Genomic DNA, 9,793 nt, shown 5'->3' on the forward strand with positions numbered 1-9,793 from the left:
CAACGGGGGTGTACGACAACGAAAGGTCTAGGCCTGGTGGAAGTAAATGACTAGTAGTAGGCAGGGTGGTATAGGTTACATCATAACATACTGATCAAAATGCCTGGGTGGTCTGGTCACTCTCGTGTTGTGCCTATTGCCTGGGTGAGGGACCACTGACTGCCTCTTGGTGGTGGAACAAAGGTCCTGCCTAGAGTCTCCCTCCCAACCCCTTGAACTCTCAGGGTCTTTCTCTGGCGGATGGTATCTTACAACTCTCCCTAGGTTCCATATTTTCCCTTCCTGTGTCTTGACAGCATTCTTGAATAGTTTGGTGATTTTGGTGGGACTGGTGTATCCTGACCAACTTGCCTTTCCTGTGGGAGCTCTGATTTTGATGCTGTCTCCTACATTGTATTCAACCTTCCGTGTGGCCTTGTGCCGGTCATATCCTTCTTTCCTCTTTTTCATTGCTTCTTCTTGTTTCTTCATGCTTTTCGCCTCTTTATTTCGGTCCGACCACCCCTTGTGCCACTCCATCCATCCAGGGGTTAGCTTGGTGTTGGGTATCCTGGCGCGGAGCAGTTCGAACGGGGTGACGCCCGTCGTCTGATGCGGCGTGAACCTGTAAGCTTCTAACCGTCTCCACGCCTCTTCTTTCCAGCTTATGCCACTGGCTTTGGCCAACTGTATGCTCTCCTTGAGGGTTTTGTTAAAACGCTCGACCATGCCATTGGTTTCGGGGTGGTATAAAGCGCAACGCTTGTGTCTGATTCCTCTTCCATCCAGGAAGTCTTCCATTTCTTTCGAACATAGTTGTACTCCGTTGTCCGTGAGGATGTTGCTGGGCAGGCCTTCCCGGATGAACACCTCCTCTAGGAAACCGATGACTGTTTTGGTTGTGACTTCACTGACAAACTTTATCTCTGGCCACCTAGAATATAAGTCCATGAGCACCAAAATGTAGGGCGTCCGCAGTTCCCCAGACATAGGGCCCGCAATGTCTAATGCCAACTCATCCCACGGTCCTGACGGGGGCAGCCTACATACCATGGGGGGCGTCTGTTGTCTCAGGACCTTGTCGCTGTTGCTGCACGGAATGCACTCTCTGATTCTCCTTTCGATGACTAGATCCATGTTCGGCCACCAATAGCTCTCCCTGAGTCTTTGTTTGGTTTTGGTGATGCCCAAATGCCCTTCGTGGGCTATCTCGACCAGGTTGTCTCTCACTGTTGCAGGTGGTACAAGTCTCGTACCCCTGAATAGACATCCGTCTACTATGGACAACTCGTCCTTAATGGCCAGGTATGGCCGCAGGTTTTCCTCTTGTTTGTCACAGTACTTCCATCCGCCTTTTACTCTTATGTAGATCTCCTCCAGAACTTTGTCTTCTTCCAACGCCTTTCTCCACGTCTCTTCTCCCAATGCCCTCTGGATGGTGCAGACATCCTCCATCTGAAGGTCCTCTTCTTCTTCATCCGTCTTGTCTTGCTTCTCTCTCGCTTCTTCATCACTGACGAGTCTGGACAGACAGTCAGCTGCGAGGTTTTGCGTTCTGGGGACGTACTCGACATCGAATGTGTATTCTTGAAGGCTGACCACCCACCGCCTTATCATGCTGGAGATGGCATCCAAACCCTTCTTACTGAATACTTCCACTAACGGCTTGTGGTCGGTATGGAGAGTGAACTGTGTTCCCCAGAGGAAGTCTCTGAACTTCCCTACAGCCCAAGATACAGCCAAGGCCTCTTTTTCGATCACTGAGTAGTTGTTCTCGGACTTCTGGAGTGACCTTGAGGCAAAAGCTATGGTTTCTTCTCCTTCTTCTCCAACTTGGGTGAGGACAGCTCCCAATCCTTTGGCGCTTGCGTCGGTGGTGACTACTGTTGCCCGGTTGGGTATATGCGACTTCAAGCTGGGGGCCTCAGCAAGTGCCCTCTTTACATCCTCAAACTCCCTCTGGCACTCCTGACTCCACTTGAATTCGTTCTCCTTCTTCAGCAGTAGCCTGATGGCGTAAGTCCTTCCCGCCAGGTTTCTTATGAACTTCCCGTAGAACTCCAACATCCCCATGAATGATTTGATCTCGTCCTTGTTCTTGGGGGTGTCAGGTTCACGATGGTGTTTTGCAGTTCGGCTTTGGGGCGTATACCTTCCGTCGTCACCTTGTGTCCCAGGAAATCAAATTCTGCACATCCAAACACGCATTTATCCTTTTTCACAGTAAGTCCTTGTGACTGTAACCTTCCTAGCACGCATCTCAGTCTCTCATCATGCTCCTTTTGGTTCTTAGCAAATATAAGCACGTCGTCCTGGTAGCACATGACTCCTGGGATGCCTTTTAAGATGTTGCCCATGATTCTCTGGAAAACGGCGGCTGCCGAGACCAGCCCGAAAGGCATCCTTTTGAATTTGAATGCGCCCATCGGTGTCACAAATGCCGTGAGTTCCTGTGACTCTTCGTGTAGTTTGATCTGGAAGTAGGCTGAGGTGAGATCGAGAGTGGAGAACACCTTGGCTCCCTCCAGCATGCTCATCATTTGGGTGATGTTCGGTTGAGGGTAGCGGTCGACCACGACCTCCTTGTTCAACGCCCTTAGGTCGATGCAGAGCCGTACTGACCCATCCTTCTTCTTTGCGGCCACGATGGGTGCCAACCACTCCGTCGCTTCCACCGGTTCGATGACTCCTGCCTTGCATAATCTCTCTAATTCAGTTTTCACCTCTTCTTGGATGGCAATGGGGAGTTTCCTGACTTTAGCCACAACTGGCTTAGAGTTCTCTCTCAATTTTATCTTGTGGCAGTAGTTTTTTAAACATCCTAGTTCTTCTCTGAACACTCCTTTGAACTCCGACACGAAGTCTGTCCCATGTTCATGTATTTCCTGAATCAGGATCTGGGGATTACTGTTGGGATTAAGATACACCCCTAACCCTTTCTGAGCTTGCCACCCCAAGATGTTGTCACCTACTGTGGACACATAGACTTTTGACACGGTAGTCCTGTTACTGTATTCAATCTTCCCTAAGAAGTAGCCTTTCATGGAGATAGGGCGACCAGCATACCCCCCAGGTCTCAAATCCATTCTTTTCAAAGTTATTTTCCCTTTGGACACGAGAACTCTTTTGCGTTGATAATGGTTATCCTTGAACAGGAATCGAACAATGCTTCTAGTCCAAATCCGCCTACCTTTATCGTGTCTTTTGGGCTGTTGACCTGCTCTTCCTCAACCTGCACCACTACTTCACTGCACCTAGTGTCACTTTTGACCTGCAACTCTTCGACTTGCACCACAAATTCGTCGCACACCACATTAGTCCTGTCTCTACTCTTGCTACTGACCCCTTGCCCACTCTTGCAGTATTGCTTGAAATGACCTTTCTTGCCGCACTTGTTACAGGTAAATCTGAGGGCGGGGCACTCTTTGTCGTTGGCTAGATGTCCCTGTTTGCCACACCTATAGCAGGTGCCCCTGAATGATCCCCCCTGTTTGCTCTCCTTTTGTTCTCTGCCCTCTACCTTCTTTCCTCTTTTTCATTGCTTCTTCTTGTTTCTTCATGCTTTTCGCCTCTTTATTTCGGTCGCGCCGGGGGGTTTTGTTAAGGAAGATACCACAGTCTCCTAAGAAGATATCGTTCAATTGTAGGTTGGAGTTGGTGGTAATGATATCTATTAGATCTTCTATGAATTTGGTCTTTGTGCCTGGGGGGTGGTAAAGAGTGTGAAATTTATAATTTTGGTTGTCATCGGATCTAAGTGACATGCTCATATATTCACAAGATTCTAATGGTTCAGCATGAATTTTTGTGATGGAGATGTTTGATCTGTGAATGCAGGCAATACCTCCACCCCTTCCTCCAATTCTGTCCTGTCTCATAATCAGGTAGTTCGGTGGGACTAACAAGTCTAAACTTGGCGAGGATGAGTCCGATAGCCATGTTTCAGTTAATATGATAACATCAGTTTCCTGGTTTAGAATGATGTCTGCTATGTCAGCCGCGTGTTTATTCGCTGAGCGACAGTTGAGTAGTATACACCTTATGTGATCATGCTCCTTTATCCTAGCCAAGACTGCTTTTTCAGGCATTAATGTCGCGTTTTTAAGGTTGTTAGTGTTGGGTCCTCTGTCTTTGGATTGGGAAGTTGTCTCCATCCGTTATGATTGTTTCGATTGTTTGGATGTTAATTTCTCCTGTCTTATTGAGGGCCGTGGGAGTGGGTTCATATGACGCGAGAATGGATAATAGTTCAATATTTGTCAGGTAGTTGAGTTGAGAGTGAGTTCGGTAAGTTCTGTTAAATGTCGCCATGGGGGTGGACCTATGTTTAGCTAGTGTTTCCCTCGAGGTAGCCTGTAGGATCTCCATTTTAGCAAGCCATTTTTCTGATAGGCACAGCAGGTTTTTCATATCTTTAATCGCGGCCAGCACAGCTTTGTATATTTTGCTAGTTTGCGAACTGAGGATTGCGGAGTCTCCGTTGTTGTGTCCTGATCTAGTTTTTCCCTCTTCTGAACTGTGATGCGTGCACGTGGGTTGTTGTTTGGATGTTCCTGTGAGATGGCCAGCTTTGATTATCTCTGTAGTTTCCATGGTTGTGTTATCCGGCTTAGAGCCAGGTCCGCATCTCCCATTGGTGTGTCCCTGTGTGTTCCTTTCTCTATCAATATCAGTTGATGATCTTCCCTTCCCATTGAATCCTCTGCTTTTAGGGTTAAAAATGGTGTAGGTGTTAGGAAGAGAGTAATCCTCAGGAGGAGAGGCGGAGGGTGAGGTGACAATTAGGCGTTCTTTGTTGGTGTCTCTACTTTTAGCCTTGCTGGCTTCTTGACATACTTGTTTGGGCTCCTCGTTATGTGACATGTCTTTTAGTGGCTTGGCAGTAGTTGACTGTCGAGGTTTTAGTGTCCTGGTGGTTTCATTTTCAGTGTCATGTGATAAGTTGATTACTTGGGGAGATATTAGTGGTTCTCTCCTTGATAAGTTGATTACTTGTGGTGATATTGGGGGTTCTCTCCTGTCGTTTGTGTTTGCTCGATTACTTACTCTATCACTCACGCTAGGCTGCGCATTAGTGGCTTCATGGTATAAAGGTGGAGGTTCATCATTGGCATTAATATGGCCATCCGACCTAGCTTGACTAGAATGTTGTGAGGCGCTCTCTCTGTCAGTTTCTCCTGTGTCCGGTAGGTTCCCCTGGCTGACCGTGGCTTTAGTGGTCATTTGTGGATTGTGTTTTGTCGGAATCGAGATTCTGTTAACCTGGTTTTTTAGTGTCAAGAAAAGCTCCTCGAAGCGTTCTAGATCTCTGTTGGCAGCTTGAATGAGCATAGTGCCATTTTTGTAACATGTAATGTTCAATGTTGCTCGTAGATATCTAGATGGCGCAGTGACTAGTTTAGTTCCATATGGAATATTCTTAGATTCCTGAATTTTTAGAGAGTTGCTTAGTTTATTTCTCCATCTGGCTATTCTGTTTGTAAAGAGAATAAAATCATTAATGAGCACGCCTTTTTTCAAGTTTATTGTAGGATCCAGGATTAGAGTTTCAGGGTAGCTTCTGAGAATTTTTTGTTTAAAGGATTTTGCCGAGCTTTTTGTCATATTGTTAGGGTAAATTATTGAGTAAGAGTTCAGTCCTTCTGGTTTTAGGTGGTGAGCTGCCATGTTTCAGACTGGATAGGGTGTGTATTAAAAATGTAAGTGCTGCTGCAGCTAAGGTATACTTTCCTGAAAATTCTGCGAGAGACCAATCCAGTGAAAAATTGAGAAATTGAGTAGGTGGTTAAGGTTTTAAATTATAAATAGAAAACTATGCCCCTCATGTTACGTTTATGAAGTAAATTATATATAGTGGATTAAATTATATATAGTAGGTTTTGCCCTTACCAAAATGGCTGCCAGAGTAGTAACAGGCTGGAGAGGAGTTAAGTCCTTTGACTTTAAATGGCGGCTGTACTAATTACACTAAGTATTATTCTAGCTTAGTATATATTCCAAATATATCTTCCAATAGATTATTTTCAGCCCCTCCCACCTCCCACAACAGCATTGCTGGAGTTTAGTCATGCTTGCGACACAACTACAGCAATGCCTGACTTTTGCCCCAACAGATGCGTCAGAATTTCTGACGCATCTGTCAATCCTTCCGCCATGGTGCACCGTATTGTAAATACGACGCATCCATGGTGGCGCAAGCATTTTTTAGGGTGATGCAAGGAAAGTGACACATCTCGGTAGATGCGTCATTTTCTTGTAAATCTGCCCCGTAGTCTTCTTCAGCAGCACTTGTTTGTATATAGGGTTGGAGAAGCACTTTTGTGTACATAACGGGGTTGAGCAGACAACTTACATGAGTTAAAAAAAATCTCCATACCTTCCAGAAAACACCATTAACAGCATGAAGTGTGCTTCTGCCAACATTACAACACAACACACAGGAAGGGAGTGTAAACGTTTGGGAAATGTTCGTCAGGATCTGTGCCACCTCACGGTCACACTTCTATGCCCTTCAACTGTTGCTCGTCAGAAACGTTATAGAATGTAGGAAGGGCGCCTGCACTGCAGCCAGGTGGGCAAGTAGAGGATTTGCTTAACAAAACTGGATTTTCTGCCAATTCTGTCCTTAAGAATGGACACCAACTTAACCGGGACGTATGGGAGTCAAATGCCTCATTTAAAGTGCTTAACTAAACACCACAATGTTTTATTATTTTTATGTTGCAATTTATTTTAGGTCGAGTCTATAGAGGCAGCGCGCATATGGTGCTCGCTTTGCAAGGCATGCAGTATACACTACGGAGTGAAGCTTCGTGGAAGCTCCGCCCAATCTCCGCCCATTGGCTTGTGTCTTTGTCCTTCTGATTCTTTTTGAGAATTGTTAGTCCCTCCTTATGAGAGCTAAGTCGTCATTTGTCACCTCTCATAGCTATTGGCACCTTTATTTCTCTTGTTACACAGTACGTGTTCTTAAGTAGCACTATTTATAATATGGAGCTCCTCAACTGGAAAGCAGTCTGCTCTTGTCGGGGGAGGCGGTGGTTTCTTGCTGCCCGGGCTCTGTGGCTGGGTCCCCGTCAACTTTCTATTCTCTGCACGGTTTCCTTCCGTGGGGCTACCCTTCCCTATGCGGGCGGCTCCCCAGAACTCTCCCCCTCTCGGGTTTACCCTCACCGCCGCCCTTGGCCTCTGCGTCCTCTTCCTCTGTGAAGATGGTTCATCTGCAGGACGAGACAGGCGAGCACAGTGCGATGGACCGGGGAAAGAGTATGGTCTTGGGGGGAGGGGGGGGAGGAGACCAGAGTCCATCGGTCTCTTGTAAAGCCTGTCTCCACACGTTCTGCCTCCTAAAGGACAGGGTGCGGGCCCCAGCGAGCACTGCACTGTGGCGTCCTGCCGGGGATTCACTTGCACCCAACATGGTGTTAGCCATGTGCAGAGTCAGGTTGGGGTCAACTGGGACAAAATAGCCTGAAACTGTGCACGACAGTAGATGTCGAAGTACTCCCCAGTATCAGCATAGGAGGCAAGACAACCCCGCTGCCTCCAGCCACCCACCTTGTTTTTAGGGTTCAGATACCTATAGTTGTACGGCGTGTAAGCCAAGTACATGGGCTGTCCATAGCCTTGACAGAGCGCTTATAGCACTCTAAATTGTATGGGTGCACAATACTCATGGTCTAAATGCACTCACAGGTATTCTTATCGTTTGCAGTGTTTCACGATTATTAAGATGCATTTATTCGAGTCATATTAGCATTAAAATGTATTGTGAACATTTAAGAAGGCCTTGGTATGTATTAGAGAACTTATAATTCCTGTATGTGTAGTGTGCAGGATGAAAATTATACTTGTGTAATGTAATTTGCATTTAGTTTAAGTTGACTGAATTGTAGGCCCCAACTGTTGGTTGTTTTGAGTTTTGTTTCTCCTTGGTTGCTCAAGAATTATAATTAAATGAATTCTTTTTGTGTTCAAAGACAGTATGTTCTCATCCTACTGCAGGTGCAGCAATTCAACCTTGTTATTTTTAGATTAGGGAGATAACCAGAATGTCTTTGAAGAAGTCTGGAAGGCGAAAAGGGAGGATGCCTTTCGTGTCTGGCCTATCTGGGAACCAAGGCCACTGGAAGAAGAGTCAAATTAATTAAAGTTTCTGTGGAAACTTACTGAAGGAGGGTGCCTATGAATGATGTATTGTGGGTTGAACATTGTCTTTTTGTATGATACGCAGGGACAGATTGTTAGGACCTCTATTATTTCGGAGGAAAAGGAGAATCTTAGAGCTGTAGTGTAGTTCCTAGTTTCCCACTAGGCCCTGCGCATTGGAATAACATAAACAGTAGTATCGACGTAGAAGTGCGGATCTTCCAGGCCTCTACTGACTATGCTAAACTTAATTGGGTTTGTTACCAACTAGCTCAGAGGTCACTGGAAACTTTCTTCTCTGCATAGGAAGTGATCAGCTTCCCTGGCACAGACAAGAAGGGATTCAGTTTTCCAACAACCGTGCAACATGACAACTTTGCTCCTCAGATTAAGAGTCAATCTCTAGGGTCGTGTGAAACAATAGACAGTTATTTTACTCAGTCAGGTTAGTGCAGATTACTTTCACAATATGTAGAGAATAGAGAGACGGGTGTTTGTCAATAAAGGGTTAACATTTATTGAACAGTCTTTCTTCTCGTACAAGAGAAATGTATTGCCACAATTGCAAGACTTGTTATGATAAAAAGTACGTACAGTAAGATAAGTATTGCGAAATATTACTGTAAAAGCATTGATATGGTTTCTTAGCCATACAATGGTTTAAAAGTAATAAAACATATATACAGTCATATATACATTAGGCTAAAATACTCAACTGGTGCTTCTAACTAAGCCTACCCCAGTGTGCCTGACCTAAGCCTAACACGTGGAAGGGGAGTAAGTAAGTAGATTTAAGTTAAGTTGGTTTTGCCAAGGTTTGCTTCAAGAATTCTCATCTAAGGGTTTAGTCAACACCATACCTCTGAAAAGAATGATGGAGGTCTGGTATCTCTTTCAGGAGGCACTCGGTATCCCAGTCACCCGCGAGGGCAGACTAGAAACGCTGGAGCTGGATTTCTCTGCAGGAGAAAGGCAGCGTCTCTCTTCAGCGCATCGAGGAGGAGGAGGGGGGACAGCGTCCGCGGGCAGCTTGGCATCTGCTGGGCTCTTCGCAGAGGGACGGCTGTTCAGCTCCTAAGCTCACCACACCATTGTTCGCGCTTTAGCAGTGATAATGGTATCAGTAGCTTCACCAACAGCAGCGGGGCAGCAGCAGCATCAGCATACAACAGCAATGGGACACCAGCTGCAGCAACAGGCTATTGCTTAAGGCAACGTTGGTAGTATTTATACCTGACAGGTGCCTGGTTTGACGCACGTTTGCTGGACATAAGACGTCAATTAAAGATGTCACTAGGAAGTGATAGCTATCAGTTGCTCATTAGAGTTCCATTACTAATCAAAACACAGCAAGCGGGGATTTCCAGGTTTGCTGAGTTTTTATCTTATTGAAGAACTCGGAGTGTTAATCTAGGAATATCAGATAGTGACTTCTGCTCTGTCATTGCACTAATTCGTTGCAAAGGAAGTGGCAGAGAACTATTCTGGAATGTGGCTCTGTTCGTGTGAGGGCAGAGATGACTTTCTGAATATCGCACTTGAACGGTTATGCCAATATAGGGAATAAATGGATTTATAGCCGAATAGGGGCATAAGGTCGCAGTATCGATCAGGAACCTAGATAAACACGCAACACCCACTCCACGTTTTCATGTCCATCAAATTA

The 9,793-nt window shown here is 45.8% G+C and overlaps 1 pseudogene; it reads right to left on the bottom strand.

Annotated features, from left to right (window-relative positions):
* Positions 1–6,979: 6,979 nt before the first annotated feature.
* On the bottom strand, positions 6,980–7,590 carry LOC147736408 (zygote arrest protein 1.L-like; annotated as a pseudogene).
* Positions 7,591–9,793: the final 2,203 nt, after the last annotated feature.

The sequence above is a fragment of the Lissotriton vulgaris genome, chromosome 1_2 (genome assembly GCF_964263255.1).
Source record: "Lissotriton vulgaris chromosome 1_2, aLisVul1.2, whole genome shotgun sequence".
Lineage (NCBI taxonomy): Eukaryota > Metazoa > Chordata > Amphibia > Caudata > Salamandridae > Lissotriton > Lissotriton vulgaris.